Source organism: Mustelus asterias, chromosome 2, assembly GCF_964213995.1.
Source record: "Mustelus asterias chromosome 2, sMusAst1.hap1.1, whole genome shotgun sequence".
Taxonomy (NCBI): domain Eukaryota; kingdom Metazoa; phylum Chordata; class Chondrichthyes; order Carcharhiniformes; family Triakidae; genus Mustelus; species Mustelus asterias.
In genome coordinates, this window is record NC_135802.1 from 137,330,327 (window position 1) to 137,353,225 (window position 22,899).

Consider the following 22,899-nt stretch of genomic DNA (forward strand, 5'->3'; position numbering starts at 1 on the left):
CACACCATCCATCACTGCCAAATGTTGTAGCCAACATTATGGATGTACAGTTGGCAACCATGTTTTATTTTTTATTCATTCGTGGGACATGGGCATCGCTGGCAGGCCAGCATTTATTGCCCATCACTAGTTGCCTTTGAGAAGATGGTGGTGAACTTCCTTCTTGAATCGATGCAGTCCATGTTCTGTGGATTGACCCACAATGCTGTAAGGGAGGGAATTCTAGGATTTTGACCCAGCGACTCCAAAGGAGCAGCGCTATATTTCCAAGTCAGGACAGTGAGTGGCTTGGAGGGGAACTTGCAGGTGGTGGTGTTCCCATGTATCTGCAGCCCTTGTCCTTCTAGATGGAAGGGGTCATGGGTTTGGAAGGTGCTGTCTAAGGATCTTTAGTGAATTGCTGCAGTGCATCTTGCACACACTGCTGCTACTGAACAGTCAATGGTGGAGGAATTGAATGTTTGTGGATGTGGTGCCAATCAAGCAGGCTGCTTTGTCCTGAATGGTGTCGAGCTTCTGGAGTGTTGTTGGAGCTGCACCCATCCAGGCAAGTGGGGAGTATTCCATCACACTCCTGACTTGTGCCTTGTAGAAGGTGGATAGGCTTTGGGGAGTCAGGAGGTGATATTTGCAAGCAAATGATTGACTGACAAAAGGAGTTGAATTCGCCTTGCGGCTTTAGTTCAGGACATTCTAAAAAGCTTTGTAGCCTTTTGTGTACTTTTGCACTGTGTAATGTAGAAAACAGTAACAAATTTGTGAATGGCGAACTCCCACAAGTACTTTTGTGATAATGACCCGATAATCTGTCTTTTTGAGAATGTTGGTTGAAGGATAAATATCGGTGAGGACACCAGGGGGGTGAGTGTCCTGCTCCTCTCTGAAATGATACCACTGGGGTTTAAATGTCCACATATAAGAGAGCAGGCCGGGTCTCAGTTTATGTCCTCGTTCAAAAGTCAGGCACCTCCGACAATGCAGCACTCCATCGACAGTGAACTGGCCATGGATCCTTCGACAGCACCTTCCAAACCCATGACCGCTTCCATCTAGAAGGACAAGGGCTGCAGATACATGGGAACACCACCACCTGCAAGTTCCCCTCCAAGCCACTCACTGTCCTGACTTGGAAATATATCGCTGCTCCTTCGGAGTCACTGGGTCAAAATCCTAGAATTCCCTCCCTTACAGCATTGTGGGTCAATCCACAGAACATGGACTGTATCGATTCAAGAAGGCAGCTCACCACCACCTTCTCAAGGGCAACTAGTGATGGGCAATAAATGCTGGTCTGCCAGCAATGCCCATGTCCCACGAATGAATAAAAAATAAAACATGGTTGCCAATTGTACATACATAATGTTGGCTACAACATTTGGCAGTGATGGATGGTGCGTTTTTACAACTGAAAGCACATATTTCTATTCGCCGGCCATCTTTTGAAAGTTAGGCCTTCTTTGGTGCGTTCCTACTCAGCCTTTCCCTTATTTGATGAAACTTTATCCATGTGCAAGTAGAGTTAGACTGAGAGCAAAACGCAAGAACAAAAATTGAGATGCTGGAAACCTGAAGCAAAACCAGATGTTGGAAATGCTCAGTGAGTCAGACCAAGTATCTGTGGGGTCGGGGGTCGCACAGGCACCTTGACACTTCAGGCTTCCCTTTTAGTCAAAACTAGGCCTCATCATTGTGTGAACTCAGCTGAGGTGGAAAGGTCAGGCTCTCTCTTACATCAGGGAAGTAATTGATAGTCACATCTGAGAGATGTGCTTTGCAAATAAACTGAAACTACCAGACAACAGTCAGCTCTTACCCCCCACACCCCCCACCACCAGACAACACAACGGAGGAGGATGCAAACAGATGTATTCCCAGCAAGCAAGGCAGAAGTTGAATCACATCTGTCCTGATGTCACGCACCCTAACTGGTCAGTGTAAACCAGGACGCCGACTTTGCCCCAGGCAACAAGTTCACAGATCAGTCTACAAGCCGCAAGCATCCTGAAGCAAATAGGGTGAGCCCTACACTCCAGTTATTTAAAAGACATGGGGCCCAAATTAAGATCAGGTGATTTTTAAGAGCTTTCTCTACTGTCGTGTCGGGAATAATTCTGGAGTATCTTTGAATTTGCATTGGTGGTGAGTTCCTCCATTTGTCAGAGTGTGTTCCACATCCCCACGGGGAGGGTAGAGGAGTAGCTGGCCTGACCACACAAAGGCTGCAGTCGGCACGGGGACAGCAGTGACAGTGCCTCCGGATCTCCAGCAGGACAGCGAGATAGAACAGAGGCTGCCAAGAGGAAAGACTCCACGTCATGCCCTCTGCCAAATGGAACCAGACTCTTCCATGCTCCTTCCCGGTGGCAGGAGACTGCCTGGCAGGCCAGCCAAGGCACCCAGCATCTCAGTGCACGTGCCTATCACTGCTTTCTTTTATGTTGCCCCGTTGAGGTCTTCATCTGAGTCTTCAACAATGTTAATTGCCTGCAACCGCGCCCTCCAGTGAGCTGGCAAACTATCCATTAGAATCATAGAATTATAGAATCTCCAGCACACAGACAGGCCCTTCGGCCCAAACTGGTTCATGCCGACCAAAATGCCCATCTGAGCTAACCCCGTTTGCCTGCATTTGGCCCATATCCCTCTGAACATTTCCTGTCCATGTATCTGGCCAAATGCTTTATAAATGTTGTCAATGTCCCTGCCTCAAACACTTCCTCCGGCAGCTCATTCCACATACGCACCACCCTCTGTGTAAAAAAAGTTGCACCTCAGGTTCCCACTAATTCTTTTCCCTCTTAACTTAAACCTGTGCCCTCTAGTTCTCGATTCCCCAAACCTGGGAAAAAGACTGAGTGTATTTACGCTATCCATGCTTCTCATGATCTTATACACTTAAATAAAATCACCCCTCAATCTCCTACATTCCAAAGAAAAAAGTCTTAACCTTGGTATAACTCAGTCTTTTGAGTCCTGGCAACATCCTTGTGAACCTCTACTGACTGCAGCCCATTCGTATCCACGTGACTCACCACGTACTATCCCAACTCTACACTAGCCCCCAAGGTGCAAGCAATGTTAGTATCTGAGCTGGAGGTTGCTGGTGTTAAATAAAGCAATGAGGCCACTGCTGTTGCTCTCCCTCTTCCCCCATGGTCTGCTGTGGCTGGACAGGTAACAGTTCTTTAGTGTCTGAACACAGGAACTCGGAAGAGGGAGGTGATGGAAAGCAACATACCCACGCTCACTGCATCATCAGCTTACTCATCATGCCAGGGTGAGGGCGAGGAAGGCCACACCAGCTGATAAAACACTCACTGGACCAGTTTGCACCTGTGTCTCAGGAGACAGTTGAACCCCAATTGTTCCTGGTTTACGGGCAGTAATCACTGGCTGGCTGAAACCAGTAAATGCTGGCCTAAATTTAAGTTTATTTATTAGTGTCACAAGTAGGCTTACATCAACACTGCAGTGAAGTTACTGTGAAAATTCCCTAGTCACCACACTGGTGCCTGTTCGGGTACACTGAGGGAGAATTTAGCATGGCCAATGTACCAAACCAGCACGCCTTTCAGACTGTGGGAGGAAACTGGAGCACCTGGAGGAAACCCACGCAGACACGGGAAAATGTGTAGACTCCACACAGATAGTGACCCAAAGCCGGGAATTGAACCTGGGCTCCTGGTGCTGTGAGGCAGCAGTGCTAACCTGTGCCACCGTACCTAGCCAGCAATGTCCACATTCCACGAATGAATAAAAATATCACACCCGGACATAGCCTAAATTTGGCTGACAAAGTTGGGGAGAAATGTATTCCGGCTGATTGCTGGTTGGTTTCTGGTTGCTCTGGTTGACCTAAATTAAATGCTGGTTATTCCGGTTAGGATCTAACCCACAGAACATAGAACATTACAGCGCAGTACAGGCCCTTCGGCCCTCGATGTTGCGCCGACCAGTGGAACCAATCTAAAGCCCCTCTAATCTACACTATTCCAATATCATCCATATGTTTATCCAATAACCATTTGAATGCTCTTAATGTTGACGAGTCCACTACTGCTGCAGGCAGGGCATTCCACGCCCTTACTACTCTCTGAGTAAAGAACCTACCTCTAACATCCGTCCTATATCTCTCACCCCTCAATTTAAAGTTATGTCCCCTCGTGCTAGCCATCACCATCCGAGGAAAAAGGCTCTCACTATACACCCTATCTAATCCTCTGATAATCTTGTATGCCTCTATTAAGTCACCTCTTAACCTTCTTCTCTCTAACGAAAACAACTTCAAGCTCCTCAGCCTTTCCTCATACGATTTTCTCACCATACCAGGCAACATCCTGGTAAATCTCCTCTGCACCCTTTCCAACACTTCCACATCTTTCCTATAATACGGTGACCAGAACTGTACGCAATACTCCAAATGCGGCCGCACCAGAGTTACAACTGCTTTATCTTTCTGGGCAGGAATGTGCTGTTGTCCTCAATATCCTTGGTGATGTTGTACCTTCCCCCACTTCATTCTGAGGATGGTCTTTAAGGATCTTGAAGGCCTACAGTCTCCCCCACTCCCATCCCCTCCACCAAGCTGTCTCTCCTCCTGCCTAGCTCCACCACAAAGAGTTCCAGCTGCCGCAAACTCCATCAGCCGGGAACCCTCTCCTCTGACCAGAGTTTGTAAGGCTTTAAATGACAGCAATATTCTTCTTTCTCCCCCCCCGTTAAGAAGGACAGCCCACCTTGAAGAAGAGCAGGCTGGCTGTACCAAATGCTTTCTGAACAAGGCCACTGCGATCCCCAACTGCGCACGGGAACAGCTCAGAGGGTGAAGGAGAAGAAGCAACATGGGATGCAGTCACTGCAATCGTGTGGATGAGGTGAGTGGACAAAATCTGCCTGTTGCCAACCACGATCTGAATAGCCTCGAGGTCGCCAGTTATGATCCTTGTTCCAAAAGCTGGGGAAGCTTGTCCTTTTGAGAGTCTGGCTTCAGCATGTAATATTGGTCCTAATTACTGAATACCATCATTTGAAATTGGCTGGATGTGTGAAAACCGACAGCTGTAGGTTTCGGGTTTAACTGATCAGAAGCAAGGTTCATTGAGCAGCGCATGTGGGCTCCATGTATCCATTTACATTGAAGGTGTGGTGTTCATGGCTGTCATTTCTGAGAATTTTAAGCGCTACATAAAGGCCCACTCACCATTCATTATGACTAATAAATAAAATGAATTAAAAAACCTGAAAAGGACAGTTTTTTAAATTACCCCGGTGATAATTCTCCTGAATTGCTCACAACATTTCCTGGAGATTAATCTTCAATTCCTGGAAACTACCTGGAGAGGTACAAAGCTAGGCTGAATGTTCACATCTACTAACCACTTCACACAACGTGTGTCAATTAGTATAAAACGACATTAACATGGTAGAAATGATTGTAGGGTAACTATAAACAAATTTAAATGTATTTCAGACAAATGTTGACTGTTGATTCTGTGGCTGGGATTCTTCCAGCCCCTGTACTGCTCGAACAGAGCAGCAGGGCAGGAGACACCAGCTGGAGGCCTTTAGCAATTCTCCAGAGCACTATTTTTATTATCATTTCAATATGATTAGTGGGAACAGAGGCCATTGCAGCCCACCAGGGAGGTCACGGGTAAGGGGAGGTGCCCCTTGGGCAGTCCCACCTTGGCAGTGCCAACCTGACACCTTGGCATTGCCCAAGAGGCAACCTGGCACTGACCACTGGACCACCAAAGGGGTGGGGCCAGATGGGGGCAGGGAATATTGGGGATGATCAGTTGGGAGGGGGGGGGGGGGGGGAGTCTCGCTGCCACTCTGCAATTGGGGTCGATGGGAAGAGAAGGGAATGAGGGCTTTTGGGGCTGGTCATCGGGTTGGGGGTGACATCGATGTTGCCCCGGGATCGGGTACATTGGAGCTGGCCCAGGGAGGTCGGGCAGGCCAGGCCAGCGTCTGCGGAGAGGGGGGTCAGCAAGGCCGGCGATCAGGGGGGTTGCGGGGCTGGCCAGCGATCAGAGGCTGGCGATTGGGAAGCAGCAATGGCGGGGTGGCGGGGGGCGGGGGGCACTGCGTATACGCCGATCTCTGCTCTGACAGATTCCCGCCCAAGAGGCCGGCTAAGCAGGCCATTGCGCATGCGCTGATCTGTCAGAGGGGGGATCGGCGCATGCACAGTGGCCCGCTCAGCACGATGCTGCCAGCCTCTCGGTGGGGGGGGGGGGGGCGGGGGTTTAGGCCCCGGGGGGGGGTTTAGGCCCCGCCCTCTCTTTCCAGAGTGAACCACACTGAGACACTCTGCAACGCTCAGAGTTTCAAGGATTCTCTCTGGTAAGTACGTCCAAAAAACAGGTGGGAAAATGGAAATATTCCCCACCCATTGGGCACTTAATTGTTTTTTGGGAGAATCCCAGCCTTTAATTCTAAACACGCGCATATTTATTTCATTCCCTCTTATAGATGTTCTTGCATTTGGATACTCGTTTTGACTATTTTATTATCTTTGGTTAACATTCCTGGAAAATCAAGGTGACTTTTCTTAAATTGCACCAGTTTCATTCTGTGTAGCAGCAATGAGGAGGGCCTAATCTTGGAGAAAAGGAAGAGTGGAGCTCAGATCAATGTTATATTTAGGATTGTTACACACATACCACTCATCAAACATATGTCAGTACCTGGCTTCTGCTCTTCAGTCTAGCAAGTGTAGCGGCAATGGTGCTGCCTACAAATGAATGATTTCATGGACTGTGCGAACCAAACACAAGATGATGTGATTAGTCAGTGTAGAGCATCAGCTCTTCCATGTGCTGTGAGGGTAAATGTAACTGTACATTTTCTTTCATGCCTTTCTCTGTGTTCGTCAAAGTTCAGTCAAGGCCAGAATATTCAAAATTCAATTGTCAAAATAAAAAGAGTTCAGGATGGAAATTTTCTTGGGAGCATCTTTCTTTCCTCTGAACTTGAAACTGAGTTCTTCCTGCAACCTTTGCCTATTCAGCACTTTTGTGCAGGTCGAGTCATAGATGTTCACATCATGGAAACAGGCCCTTCGGCACAACTTGTCCATGCCGCCTTTCTTTTTACCACTAGTCCCAATTGCCCGCATTTGGTCCATATCCCTCTATACCCATCTTACACATGTAACTGTCCATAGAGTCATAGAGTTTTACAGCATGGTGATTGCAAAGCAACCTTCTTTGTGGATCTCCGTATACCTGGGTTCTCAAAGGATTGGCAATGCCACAGTGATAGCACTCCCTTCTCTCCAATGCAAAATGCAGCAAGGCACTTGAGTGAAACACTGGAGGAGTGCTGCACTGAGAGAGGGGCCATCCTTCTGATGGATGTTAAACCAAGACCTCTTTCACCCTCAGGCTGATATCCCATGACTCTATTTTGGAGAAAGGCAGGGTCGCTCTCCTTGATGTCCTGGCCAATATTCATCCTTCAGCCAACATGGCCAAAACATCAGCCCATTGCTGTTTGTGGGACCTCACAGGAAGGGGCATGATGCTGTACTCTCCGATTCCACAGAGACCAAACAGGACTCAGGCTTCTTTCTTCACCGGTTTATTCAAGCCTATGTAGGGGAGTAATACCCATACAGGATGGCGTACAAGCTCTCCAATCAACTACAAATTCTTATACTGTCAGACAGATAAGAATTCATTGGCATTTACCAATCGCTAAGCAGTTGCCTCACAATGTCAGGGGCCCAGGTTCAATTCCCAGTTTGGGTCACTACATATTCTCCCCATGTCTGCATGGGTTTCCTCCCACAGTCTGAAAGACATGCTGGTTAGGTGCATTGGCCATGCTAAATTCTCCCTCAGTGTACCCGAACAGGTGCCGGAGTGTGGTGACTAGGGGATTTTCGCAGTAACTTCATTGCAGTGTTAATGTAAGCCTACCTGTGACACTAATAAATAAACTTAAATTCACACATTCTTATTCTCTTGGCTCTATCCAATTGTGTCTGTTTACATACACGAAGCTAAGTTACTTCATTACACTCGTGGCATGCACATGTGATTGTGATATCCAATCACTGATATCAATCAATGATATCCAATCACAACCAAGACATGTGTGCATGAAACTGAAATAACTCCTCAGAGGCCGGGATCCCTTCACCAGATTCCCTTTATTTCCAAACTCTATTCCACTCCCAGAGTGCTTCAGGTACACAGTCAGAATCTGGAGAGCCGGTAGACCTGATACTTCCATATTTAAAAACAGGTGAGGCTCCCTGATTGGGGAGGCAATTGTGACCTCAATCAGGAGCTCATACTCCAAGAGGCCAACCTCACCTCATTGGCCTCGTTGAAGTCATTACAATTACCTAGGGCAAGATTCACTGGCCTCCCAACTGAGTTTTTCCCGCCGGCGGGAGGTGGCGTGCTGTTTACTAGCAGCGGGATTCTCTGCTCCTGCCGCTGTCAAAGGGAATTCCCACTGATGTCAACACACGGGCGGGGCTGCACTGTTGACGGGACTGTAAAATCCTGCCGGTGTGAACGGCCGGAGAATTCCGGCCCTTGACTTTTTTCTACTTTAGTAATTCACGGCTACTTGTGGGCTGCCCAGTCTCCTCCTTTGTCCATTGTTCTCATCTCCTTTTAACCTTGATGCGCGATTAATCCACTCAGGAGGCTAGATCGTACCCGGGAATAAAGGCTTTTATTCGCAACAAGAATAGAGCATACTGCTTAACAATACAATCCCAGACTAAGGGTCACTAGGAAGTGCAGTGACCTTTATACTCCTATAGGAAGGCGGAGCCAAACGGAGTGTACCACAGAACAATGCCAACAGGTGGAACACCCCAACCCTAACCCCAACAGTAACAAGAGTAACATATGTACAAGTACCCATAGTGATAACCATCTATGGTTCACCACAAACCTCTTCACTCAAACTTTACACGGTGGCACACTGGTTAGCACTGCTGCCTCACAGCGCCAGGGACCCGGGTTCAATTCCTGGCTTGGGTCACTATCTGTGTGGAGTTTGCACGTTCTCACCGTGTCTGCGTGGGTTTCCTCCGGGTGCTCTGGTTTCATCCCACAGTCTGTAAAAAGTGCTGGTTAGGTACATTGACCCAAACAGGCGCTGGATTGTGGCAACTAGGGAAATTTCATAGTAACGTCATTGCAATATTAATGTAAGCCTTACTTGTGACCAAGAAATAAACTTTACTTGACTTTGTAAATTAGCTGCCCTGTGGGCGGCACGGTAGCACAGTGGTTAGCACTGCTGCTTCACAGCTCCAGGGACCTGGGTTCGATTCCCGGCTTGGGTCACTGTCTGTGTGGAGTTTGCACATTCTCCTCGTGTCTGTGTGGGTTTCCTCCGGATGCCCCGGTTTCCTCTCACAGTCCAAAAACGTGCGGGTTAGGTTGATTGGCCATGCTAAAATTGCCCTTAATGTCCTGAGATGCGTAGGTTAGAGGGATTAGTGGGTAAATATATAGGGATATGGGGGTAGGGCCTGGGTGGGATTGTGGTGGGTGCAGACTCGATGGGCCAAATGGCCTCTTTCTGAGCTGTAAGGTTTCTATGGTTTCTATGGTTCCTATGTGTCCTGCAATACAGCAGTGGTGGCACATAATTATTCCTTTTCTATAAAGCAACTATAAATGTTTCTATAAACGTTCTGAGGTTGTGAGAAGTACTATAGAAATGTAAGCTTTTCTGGGTAGTGTCTTCTAACCTTGAGTTAATTGCTTGATATTTGCAATCCCGGGAAAGAGTAGGCTCATGTGGAGCAGAGACCTGTTGGCTGGATGGTTTATGGGTGGGATTTTCCAGTAACTTCCCTGTGGTGTGCTTTCTGGCAGTGGGGGTGGCTCGCCACTGGCCGGTGGTGGGATATTCCGATCCCGCTGATGTCAGCATCGTTTTGCGTAGCTCGTCCGTCCTGCCTCTGGGGAACCAGCTGGAGAATGGTCAGAAACTCCCACTCTATGAATAAAAGATATAAACTGATACATACTTAGAGCAAAAAATCTCCCCAGGGGTGCCAATGTTTTACGTATTTCTGCATCCCAATCAAGTTAAACAAAAACAGATGTGCCTTGGTGTTGTATTGCGATGTACTCACCACTCCACTGAATGTGTTTGCAATAATTCGAATTCGCTTCAAAGAGTCACTCAGTTAGTGCAGCTCACCTTTTCTGAAGTAAACCAGATTTCTACATTGTACCGATGCAAGTGGCTTTGAAATGCCCACTGTTCTCTGCAGTTACTTCATAACCTGGCTTCATGATAGTGGGGGGAGAGTGGGTGGTGGGCACAACCGAAATAGAAAGGGAGAGAAATCCCGATCAATCTTCCCTCTTTATTGCTCCTACAAGGGTACTCAGACAGACTAAGCTCTAGCCTGCAAATCATTGAAGCTTTGTAAGCTTTCTTGATAGAGATATTCAGCATCCTGAGGGGTCCTGAATGAGAAAGTTCTCCCTCTCAAGAGGGCACAAATCAGCGGCAAAAGGAGTCAAAATGATTTGAGGAAATGTTTCACCCAGAGGGTGGTGGAGTCTGAAATAAACTTCCTGGAAGGCTGATGGAAGTATTTGATCGAGGTATTCAAAAGGGAATTGGATTGATATCTGAGAAGAAAGAATGCGCAGGATTACAAGGCAGGGGAGTGGGACGAGGTAGAATGTTCTTTCCGTGAGTCAGTGCAGACTCGATGGGCCGAATGGCCTCCTTCAGCACTTTAAAGATTCTGTAGAATCTCATTTACTCTTCTTGTGATTTTAGAAATGGAATCATGGACTCATAGAATCATTACAGCACAGGAGGAAGCCATTTGACCCATCAAGCCTGCATCGATAACAATCCCATTCAGGCCTTATCCATGTAACATCACGTATTTACCCTGCTGATCCCCCTGACACTCACGATCGATTTAACATGGCCAGTCAACCTAACCCGCACATCTTTGGAGTGCGGGAGGAAACCAGAGCACCCTGAGCAAACCTATGCAGACACGGGGAGAATGTGCAAACTCCACACAGACAGTGACCCAAGATTGGAATTGAACCCGGGTCCTTGGTGCTGTGAGGCAGCAGTGCTAACCACTGTGTCACCGTGCTGCCCCAAGGAGTGGATTATAAGCAAAAATGCAACATGTGATTTATTACTTATGTCATCTTCATCTGAAGGGGACTATGGCAACTGTGAAAGGATATATTTTGTAACTACAGCATCTCAGAGATATACATGTCCCTCATAGATTTGAACACATTATTTTCCTTTAGCCCATTCATATATTACAAGTCATTATATGTGTGGGGGTTGTCACCTTCAGGTGTGACAGGGTCTAACTTGCTTGGTGCTTCTTTAGGAATCATCCTGATCACAAGTGCTGATATCAAACAATTTGTTGCTCAAACCTCATCAGCAAAATCATTGGGAACTCCAGGTGCAAACTCAGGCAGGTATAATGGATGACAAGGAGAAAGAAAATTGTGTGGCAAATTTCAATAGATGGGGACAATTAAGTTCAGGTTTATTTATTAGTGTCACAAGTAAACTTACATTAACACTGCAAAATCCCCGAGTCACCACACTCCACTGTCTGTTCGGGTACACTGAGGGAGAATTTAGCATGGCCAATGCACCCAAACCAGCACATCTTTCAGACTGTGGGAAGAAACCGAAACACCCGGAGGAAACCCACGTAGACAATATGCAAACTCCACACAGACAGTGACCCAAGCTGGGGATTGAACCCAGGTCCCTGGCGCTGTGAGGCAGCAGTGCTAACCACTGTGCCACCATGCCACCCTTATTTAATTACAGGGTAGGGTCGCAAAGGGGAGGGATGACAACAATTTAGAAAACTTCGTCCCAGCATTCAATGGTACATCAACCCATCAGCAAAATGAGCCTGGGATTAAGAAGTGACAGACCAGGAAGAAGGGAAAGGTGTTGGTAAAGCCTTCCCTTTGACTGTCGAAGCCAAGGTGGTTTGGCCACGCAAGGAGGATTCCCTCTGTGTCACTGCACAGCACGAGGTCAGTAAAACAATGCGCCTCTTTTGGACATGTGGCCATGTTTCAGGATGCAGTAAAAAGTTCTAGTCTTCTGCTTACATATGTGTGCCATGCTGCCCAAAAATGCCGGCAGCCTTGCATTCGATGAATAAACTTAGCATGGTCCTCTGTGCCCATCCTGAATGTTGGAAGGCGAGTGGTTCCAGTCATTCCCTCATCACTCAGCGGCTTTTGCTAAGCATGCAGCAATAGTTGGTGACATCCTGGCTCTTCCTCACCCTACCATGCCTTCTTTCACAAATGCTGCAATTGTACTGAACCACAAGGATTACACACAACATTTAAAAACACAGGGGCAGGAGTAGACCATTCAGCCCTTCCTCAAGCTTGTTCCATCATTCACTTAGAGCCTGACTGATCTGTATCTAACTTCATCTATCCGTCTTGGCTCTGTAGCTCTTCATCTCTTTGCCTAATCAATACCTAGCAAGCTAAATTTTGAAATTTGAATTGATAAGACCATTAGATATAGGAACAGAATTAAGACATTCGGTTCATTGAGTCTGCTCTGCCATTCAATCATGGCTTGTCCCCATTCTCCTGCCTTCTCCCCATAACCCTTGATTCCCTTATTGATCAATAACCTATCTATCTCTGTCTTAAAGACATTCAATGACCCGGCCTCCACAGCCCTCTGTGGCAATGAGTTCCACAGATTCACCACCCTCTGGCTAAAGAAATTCTCCATGTGGGCATTCACTTCACTGGTAGCTTGACACCTTCATCCTCCACCAGTCCAGGCTGCCACTTCACTCCAACCTCCCAAGTGGGTGATGGAACCGAGGGGCGGTAACGGAAGTCCTTTGAAGATGTGGCTACTCATTCCTCTCCTGGAGCCCGAGGCAGAGGCTCAAAGACAAAACAACCAAAGTCAGCTACTCAGCGGGACAGCCAGTGAGTGAGCAGGCCACCAGAATTCTGAAGATGCGATGATGGTGCCCTCCAACAGCCTCCCGCAAGGCCTTGGTAATTGTGGTGGTTTGCTGTGCTCTCCAAAACATGGCCATTCAGAGTGGTGAGACCCTGGAAGGAGACAGCTCATCGGGGAGGAGCAGGAGGTCAGGAAGGAGGAGAAATTGGTGGCAGGGGCAAGATTACTCCGAATGGAGAGTCGCCCCTGCTGCATGACAAGGTGGCCTCTTCCTGCCAGCCTCCAGGAAGATCAAGGACCTCCCTCTCTCCCTCGTGCCGCTCAGCATTAGATCCAGGTTGGCATTGATGAGGATCTGTCAATTGACAGTCCTCCTGTTCCCCTGTGACATCTCAGTCCCCTCTGGTGAAGTAGAAGGCTTGACACAATCAGCAAATCTCTCCACCCAGGACAACCAGCAGCCTTAGGGATGATGGCCATGGGGTGTTTAGAATTCCACACTACATCTGATTTGTCTGTGTTCTCACACCCCTCACTGGTTTCAGTGAATGGGAAAGCTCTGTCAATGCCGACTGTGAGCTCCACCCCAGTAAGAATCTGAAGTTTCATCTGTTGCCCACCAGAGGCGTTCAGACCCAAAAACAGACCTAACTCGGGGATTTTCACAGCAACTTCATTGCAGTGTTAATATAAGCTTACTTGTGACACTAATATATAAACTTTAAACTAGCTCCTGTTTTCCACCCTTATGTCAAAACCTTAGCCCTATCACTGCAGTATTGGTGCAAAGGGAAACTGCTTCACATCAATGCCATGGTTATAGGGCGAACACACAGTCAAATCTGCTGAAAGTGGCAACACAGACACATTAGAGCAGGAAGCCAAAGCGGAGACAATGACTCGCTCTGCCCTAAGATGGAGCTGAATTTTATGCAGTCGCCTGCTCTCTGAACTCAAGTGCCGAGTCAAAATTGTGCACAGCGCACTGGAGTCTGTATCCCAAAGAGAAGGGCCATTGTTTTCTCGCTTGAATCCGAGTAATCCAGTAAGGGCTTTTGGAAGTTAATTACTGTACTTGTTCAGCTGCAGAATGAGATGATGGAGAGCAATTTGCTGACAAAAGTAGCCATTGACCGTGCAAAGAGTCCTGTGGTTGGCAGGGGATGTCGGAGCACATTACACCTCGCCTGAGCTTTCCTAACTTGGGGGAGAGGTTTCGATGGACGTCATCAGTGAAACATTGCAAAATGCATGCGGCCTGCAATATTTAACTCATACTTTGCTCTCGTCCTTTCCATCTAATCGTCGTATAGTTCCATTATAGCTCATCACAGAGCTCTTAACCAACCCAGAGAACCACTTGGTCACGATCAAAAACATTTGCAACCAGCAGAGAGAAGCCTGAAGTGTATACTTTCAACCGGAGAGTCTGCTCTGTTATCATGAGAACCAAGTGCTTGAGGGTTGGAGTTTTAAATCAGGGGAGGTTTCGGTAAGATCTATTATCAGGTCCCAATGGCGCATCGAGGTCCTTTCTGTCATCATGCAAATATCTTTTCTTTGATTTCCTTTTCAGTACCAGAACTGCTTTACTGATGGCTTTACTCTTGGGGCGCATGAAGGAAAGTCTCTCACCACACACACAGAAACACATGGAACCATGGGGAGGTGATGGCCGAGTGGTATTGATGCTAAACTATTAATCCAGAAACGCAGCTAATGTTCTGGGGACCAGAGTTCGAATCCCGCCACAGCAGATGGTGGAATTTACATTCAATAAAAAAAAATCTGGAATTAAGAATCCACTGATGATGGTGAAACCATTGTTGGAAAAACCCATCTGGTTCACTCATGTCCTTTAGGGAAGGAAGTCTGCCATCCTTACCTGGTCTGGTCTACATATGACTTCAGAGCCACAGCTATGTGGTTGACTCTCAATCACCCTTGGGCAACTAGGGATGGGCAACAAATGCTGGCCAGCCAGCGACACTCACATTCCTAAAAATTAATTTAAAAATAATTCTGTGTCCTACCCTACAGTTATGTATGAAGGGGAGCCCGGGAGGAGCTTATCATGGTTTTTATAGGTTTCTTTTATAGGTATAGGGTTTTTTTTACAGGTATAGGTTTTATAGGTGTGCAGGTGCAACAGACAGTAAAGAAGGCAAATGGTATGTTGGCTTTCAAAGCAATAGCCTTTGAGTACAGGAACAGAGATGCCTTGTTGCAATTATACAGGGCCTTCGTGAGGCCATGCTTGGAATATTGTGCACAGTTTTGGTCTCCTTATCTGAGGAAGGATGTTCTTGTTCTAGAGGGAGCGCAGAGAAAGTTTACCAGATTGATTCCTGGAAAAGTAAGACTAACGTATGAGGTGAGATTGAGTTGGTTAGGATTGTATTCGCTGGAGTTCAGAAGAATGACAGGTGATCACATAGAAATCTAGAAAATTCCAACAGGACTGGACAGGGTAGATGGAAGAAGGATGTTCCCACTGGTGGGGGTGTCCAGAACCAGGGGTCACAGTCTGAGGATACAGGGTAGACTGTTTAGGACAGAGATGAGGAGACATTTCTTCACCATAGAGTGGTCAGCCTGTGGAATTCGCTACCACAAGAAGTAGTTGAGGCCAAAATATTGAATGTTTTCAATAGGCAGTTATATATAGCACTTGAGGCAAAGTGGATCAAAGGATATGGGGGGAGTGGGGAAAGGTGGGATCAGGCTATTGAGTTCGATGATCAGCCACGGTCAGAATGAATGGCAGAGCAGGCTCGAAGGGCTGAGTGGCCTCCTTCTGCTCCTATTTTCTATGTTTCAATGAAGCCTATAAAAATCTAACAGGATCAGACAGGGTTGATGCAGGACCAATGTTCCAGTGATGAGGAAGTTAAGAACTGGGGATCTCACCCTGAGGATAGGGGGTAGGCCATTTAGGACTGAGATTAGGAGAAATTTCTTCACACAGAGAGTGGTAATCCTGTAGAATTCTCTACCACAGAAAGCAGTTGAGGCCAAAACATTGCATGTTTTCAAGGAGTTAGATATAGCTCTTTGGTACAAAGTATCAAAGGATATTGGGGGGAAAGCGTGAACAGGTTCCTGAGTTGGATGATCGGCCATGATCAGAATGAATGGCAAAGCAGGCTCGAAGGCCGAATGGCCTACTCCTGCTCAGATGTTTCTATGAACCATTTTGCTTCAACTGCTGGGCAGTCTGAAAATTGTCAGTGAATAATAGTGGTTATCCCATTGCTGTTGAAGATGGCGATGAATGTAGCCTATCATATATATATATAGGGGTTAGGAAGTCATTGCCCACAGGAGAACCACACACTGAGAAAGTACCCGGCTGATGTTCAATAAGATCATGGCTGATCTGATTGTGTCCTCAACTCCACATTCCACCTCCCCCCCATAACCTTTGACTCCCTTGTTAGTCAAAAATCTACCTACCTCAGCCTTCAAAATATTAATGGGGCAGAATGTTCATGCCGGCAGGATCATCTGATTCTGTTTTATTTCTAGCTCCGATACCATTTGGTTATTTGCACCTGGGCCATCAATGTGGACGGATCAGTGTGGTTAAACTCACTAAGGGCTCAATATGGACAGACAAATGCGGGTTTTTACCAGCACCTCTCCTCACCTGAGCTTCAACTTTGATCCTCTCTGATGATTCGCCGAGCGATGAAGAGTCATGGTCGCGCTCAGGTACTCGTTGATCCGGCTGGTCCATTTCCTCCTTGGGCTGAGGAAGGTTCCCTTCATCTGTTTGGAAAGGAGTCGGGTCTGCCTCAGCCAAGGGGGTCAGCACTGAACTCCCAGTCGAGGCCATCAGCAACGTTGGATGGTTTGAGGATCCCCATCTTGATATACTCAATGACTGTCCGTTCCTTGATGTCTTCTGCTGATTCAATGAGGTTAAGTGCAACACAGGCACTTTGGTTCAGGAGAGAAAATGGCTGCTTGCGAATCATATTCGCTTTTCCCGTATCTGTTTGCTCTTAAACTGGAGTGGTGCTGATAACATACCTTTAACCTGGAGCTTGAGCCTTCCTGCTCCACATAATTGTGCTGTAGTTGGCTGCAGAGTTAACCAACCCCTGTTTTCAGTCTGACAGGATTGTCACACTTTCTCCTGTGTCTTATTTTAAATGAGTAATCTACCCTTTGACACATATGTCAGCATTCCAGAAGGTATATCTGGGATCTTTAATCTCACCTGGGAAGCATTATTGTTCTTTTACAAAGTGTGTCTCTTTTATTTCTTTGATGGTTTTTTGTGTGAAGATTAGCCGGTGATCCTCTGTATGTTTAGAGATTTTTGATCCGCATATTTTCCGAAAGTGTCTCAGTCTTTTACAGTGGTGGTATTTTGCCGTGCCTGCAGGACACTGCTCTCGCCTGTGAAGGTTTTTGGCACCACAGCACTGGCATGGTTTACCACCATCTTGAGTTTTAATTGCATGCGATATAAAAGAAAATCACTGCGGATGCTGGTGGGGTGCCCTTTATTCTCTCGATGGACTGCCATGAGCAATTGTTTCCCCTGGTTTCTGTGGCTATGACTCATCTTTCATTCCTTCACTCGGCAGTATAAATATCTCCCACTTTCCCTGCCTTTTAGCTTTGACAAAGGTTCATCTGGACTCAGAACGTCAGCTCTTTTCTCTCCTTACAGATGCTGCCAGACCTGCTGAGATTTTCCAGCATTTCCTCTTTTGGCTTTTAATTGCATCACGGTCTTCTTTGCCCTGGAGTGTCTGGTATGACCCTTCCATCTGCTCAAATGATTCTGACAACGTGAATTTTGAATCCATCGCTGTTTTCAGCTCAAGAGAGACTTACCTTACATTCTTAAAATGGCGCATTCCAAACCCACGACCAGTTCCATCTAGAAGGACAAACACATGGCGTTAGCGGGATTTTCGACAAGGTGGCAATTAGACTCAGGAAACCAATGTCACAGTACAAAAGGTAAAAATTTATTAAAGACCAGTGATCAATGGGAGAAATCATCTCAATGAGAGGGTAGTGAATCTCTGGAATTCTCTGCCCATTGAAGTGGTGGAGGCTTCCTCGTTGAATATGTTTAAATCACGGGTAGATAGTTTTCTGATCGATAAGGGAATAAGGGGTTATGGGGAGCAGGCGGGTAAGTGGAACTGATTCGCTTCAGATCAGCCATGATCTTGTTGAATGGCGGGGCAGGCTTGAAGGGCCAGATGGCCTACTCCTGCTCCTACTTCTTATGTTCTTATGTTCTTATGATCACAGATACAGAATATCCGGACCTCTTGGACAAGCCCTGAAGTTATCTGTGAAAAACAGAAGTTATTAGAACAAAGAACAAAGAAACGTACAGCACAGGAACAGGCCTTATGGCCCTCCAAGCCTGTGCCAATCATGATGCCTGCCTAAACTAAAACTGCATGCACTTATGGGGCCCAATTTTACCATCACGTTGCGCCCGTTTTCGGACGCGAAAACTTGGTAAAGTCAAGCGTAAGGTGAGTAACGCAATCCGTGTCCACCTCTGCGCCCGTTCCCCCTTTATCAATGCCTGAAAATGGCCACCCTCTGGACCGTGCCCGAAACGGGCACCCACATTTACCGGCACTTCCGCCTTTGCCACCGCGTTCGCCCGTCCAGATTCGGCGCAAAACAGACATGCTCGGCAAAGGTCCGATTTGGGTGCTCCAGCTTCTGAGGAGGTAAGTTCAGAGTTTCCGGCGGCTCTCTGACTCAGATCAGTGGTGGCGGGGGGGGGCAGATGGCTCTCTGGTGGGGGGAAGGGAAGTGGGTCAGATGGCTCTCTGGTGGAGGGCAAGGGCTGGGGGGGGTCCACTGCCACTCTGCGTGTGATTGGTGATGGGGAAGGGGGGGTTCCACTGCCATTCTGTGTGTGATTAGTGGGGGGGGAGGGGCCCGTGATCAGTCTGGGTGGTGGGGGGTGGTGGGATAAGGGGGTCAGTTATGTTGTGGGGGTGGGGCAAGGTCTGTAGGGGCCAGGGGGAAGGCATTATCTGGCCTGAGAGCAATGTGACAGGGGAGCTTTTCTCTATTTTTGTTTCTGCGCATGCGCAGTTGGAGGCGCAGATCGGAGCTGCAGTGTTTCATAGAAATCATAGAAACCCTACAGTGCAGAAACAGGCCATTCGGCCCATCAAGTCTGCACCGACCACAATCCCACCCAGGCCCTACTCCCATATCCCTACACATATTACCCGCTAATCCCTCTAACCTACGCATCTCAGGACACTAAGGGGCAATTTTAGCATGGCCAATCAACCTAACCCACACATCTTTGGACTGTGGGAGGAAACCGGAGCAGCCGGAGGAAACCCACGCAGACACGAGGAGAATGTGCAAACTCCACACAGACAGTGACCCAAGCCGGGAATCGAACCCAGGTCCCTGGTGCTGTGAAGCAGCAGTGCTAACCACTGTGCTACCGTGCCGGGCGTGATAAGCTCCACCCACGGATTTGTGCAGCATGATTCAGAATCACTGCTACCTTTTCAGGCAGAGTGCGTATGGGGGCACCTGAGAACGGATCTCAAAGTCGAATCTGAAACACTCCCAGTTTCAAGTCCGCCCAGCACTTAGAATCAAAATGGTAAAATAGGGCCCACGGAGTCCGTATCCTTCCATTCTCATTCTATTCATGCATTTGTCTAGTTGCACCTTGCTATCGTACCTCCTCCCATCACTACCCCCAAGCAACGTGTTCCAGACATTCACCACCCTCTGTGCAAAAATCTTGCCTTGCACATCTCCTCTAAACTATGTCCTCTGGTACTTGACTTTTCTATCCTAGGAATATACATTTTCTTTATCAGATTTCCCACCCTTCATTAGTTTAAAATTAATTTCATTGAGTATACAGACATCAATACAATCTCTGACAAGTACCTCAGCCACAGCATGATGTGCATCTCATTCGTCCATTCAATCCAGACGTTAATTCCCTTCTTGGCTGAAGCTACTTCCCTGTTGCCAGGTTACGCTAGACGCTACCGTAAAGGCCAAAATGAATGTCCCCACTGACTCACTGCCAAGCTGAGTAGACATGTGTTCATGCAGCCGGGACATATCTTATCTGTGTCTGGGCAGTGACTGAACGTATTCATTATTGTTACAATGTGTGTTCCTTCATCAGAAACATTCTGATATGAATTCTGCTAACTTAAGGGATCCCAGGCCATTGGCTCTGAACTATTCGCCTTTCCCATTATGCCTTTTGGTAACTTGCTTTGACCAAAGTGAACAATGATTCATACAATACTTAAAATATATTTAAAATATCATCATATGTGTTTTAAAATCACAGTTACTTGTTTAATTCTCTTACTGCATTCACGTATGTGTAAGCTATTCTCTTGTTTTAAGAATCATTTAACTCTTTGCCGTTAGCTCTGTCAGTGTCTTATGTGTACTGTCTAAAAATTAAGAAAAATTTAAAATAATCACTTTCACATGGGAACACCACCACCTGCAAGTTCCCTCCGACTCACTATCCTGTCTTGGAAATATATCGCCTTTCCTTCGCAGTTGTTGGGTCAAAATCCTGGAATTCCCTCCCTAATGGCATTATGGGTCAACCCACAGAACATGGACTGCAGCGATTCACGAAGGCAGCTCACCACCGCCTTCTCAAGGGCAACTAGGGCTGGGCAATAAATGCTGGCCAGCCAGCGACGCACATATCCCAGGAACGAATTTTAAAAAAGTAATCGGATTTTTCCGCATTGATCAGGGCTTGTCAGAAACATGCCATGGTTTACAAGTCATTTCAAATCTTCACCGAATCTCAGGAAAAAATGATCAAAATTATTATTAAAGACCAATTAATTACTTTGCGGTCACTGGAGGATTGAATCTAGTGGCCGATTTGTAAATTGCTTTGACCCTCATGGTCGCTGTGTGACTCTGGAGCTGGGCTGAAGCCTGTTTCTTAAGTTTATTAAGTTTGCAAGCTTATTAATTAGTGTCACAAGTCAGCTTACATTAACGCTGCAATGAAGTTACTGTGAAAATTCCCTAGCCACCACAGTCCAGCACCTGTTTGGGTACACAGAGAGAGAATCTAGCATGGCCATTGCACCTAACCAGCGTGTCTTTCAGACTGTGGGTGGAAACCGGAGCACCCAAAGGAAACCCACGCAGACACAGGGAGAATGTGCAGACTCCGCACAGACAGTGACCCAAGCCGGGAATCGAATCCAGGCCCCTGGTGCTGTGAGACTGCAGTGTTAACCACTGTGCCACTGTGCCACCCCGCCCAAGCTGCCCCTTTAGAAATGAGCTGTTTCCCAGTGCTGCCTGGTTACTGTGGCTTGTTTAAAAACTTTTTGAAGCCTTTTTTGAAGTTTACTCACCCTTTCTCAATTGTCACTGAGTTCTTGGACTCTGTTTTTTTGATTGGAAGTTTCAATGTACCTCCACGTCCTTCTTGAGTTGTACCATTCATTTCCTCTGTGCCTCAACAGCTTTCGCGTCTGGTGGTTTCCAACCGTTTCCTCAAAGTCTCCATTTTGGTGGGGGATTTTTTTTCAGCTCAGACTGCAGATTCTCCACTTTGTATTTTTGACACTTTCAGGGTCTTTCACCTGCTGCCACCATGTTATGAGTTAAGTAAGTAAGTTTATTTATAAGTCACAAGTAAGGCTTACATTAACACTGCAGTGAAGTTACTGTGAAATTCCCCTAGTCATCACACTCCGGCGCCTGTTCGAGTCGATGCACCTATCCACCACGTCTTTCAGACTGTGGGAGGAAACCGGAGCACCCGGAGGAAACCCACACAGACACGTGGAGAATGTGCAAACCCCACACAGACAGTGACCCAAGCCGGGAATCGAACCCGGCTCTCTGGCGCTGTGAGGTAGCAGTGCTAACCACTGTGCCACCGCACATTGTCATGGTTATCGAAGGAAGAGGTTTAGGCGTCTGGAGCCTGAACAGTAGCATTTATTGGTGAACATAACTATGTACAGACAGACAGCTTCTTCAGTCCTAGTCATGAGCTCTCTCCAGTCAGACAACAACCATTCTACCGCCAGTCATGTGATTCCTGTTATATCATCATGTGGGGGCTTTTGTTTCCCCAGACCTGCATGAACCATTTCAGTCCTGAACACCCTAATATTAAAGAAACCAGGATCTGGGAACCAGAGCTAGGGAGAGAAATCATTGGCCCAGTGCTCTTCTGTTTCTGGGCTCCTTATCCTGACACCCTTTAACCTTCCCCCTCACTCATGCGTGCTATATTTTCCCCTTTCAAGATTCAACAATCAATTCATGAAGCAATCACAGAAAGGTCCTGGTAAAGTAATAGCTCACATTATTGGGGCAGCACGGTGGCACAAAGGTTAGCACTGCTGCCTCACAGCGCCAGGGACTGCAGATCGATTCCTGGCTCGGGTCACTGTCTGTGCGGAGTCTGCGCGGTCTCCCCATGTCTGTATGGGTTTCCTCCGGGTGCTCCGGTTTCCTCCCACACTCCAAAAGACATGCTGGTTAGGTGCATTGGCCATGCTAAATTCTCCCTCAGTGTACCCGAACAGGCACCGGACTGTGGCGACTGGGAGATTTTCACAATAACTTCATTGCAGTGTTAATGTAAGCCTACTTGTGTCTAATAAATAAATAAACATTCTTGGCATTTAGTTACCAATATATCCAACATATTGCCGGTCATTAATATTAATTACAATCCAGCATGGGAATTTACAGCCTTACTCGTCCCAAAACTGTAAACTCCCAGCCAAGGTCAACGGACATTTCCATTGTCCACCCTTTGCCCGCTCCAATTCCATGGCAGGCAGGAAGGTAAACCTCTGGCCGCGGTGTTAGTTTGTGTGCACCCCGCAGGTGATCCCACTGCGACTATTAAACTAACCTGAGAGTATTAGTTTTAGTTTAACAGCATCATGCAATATT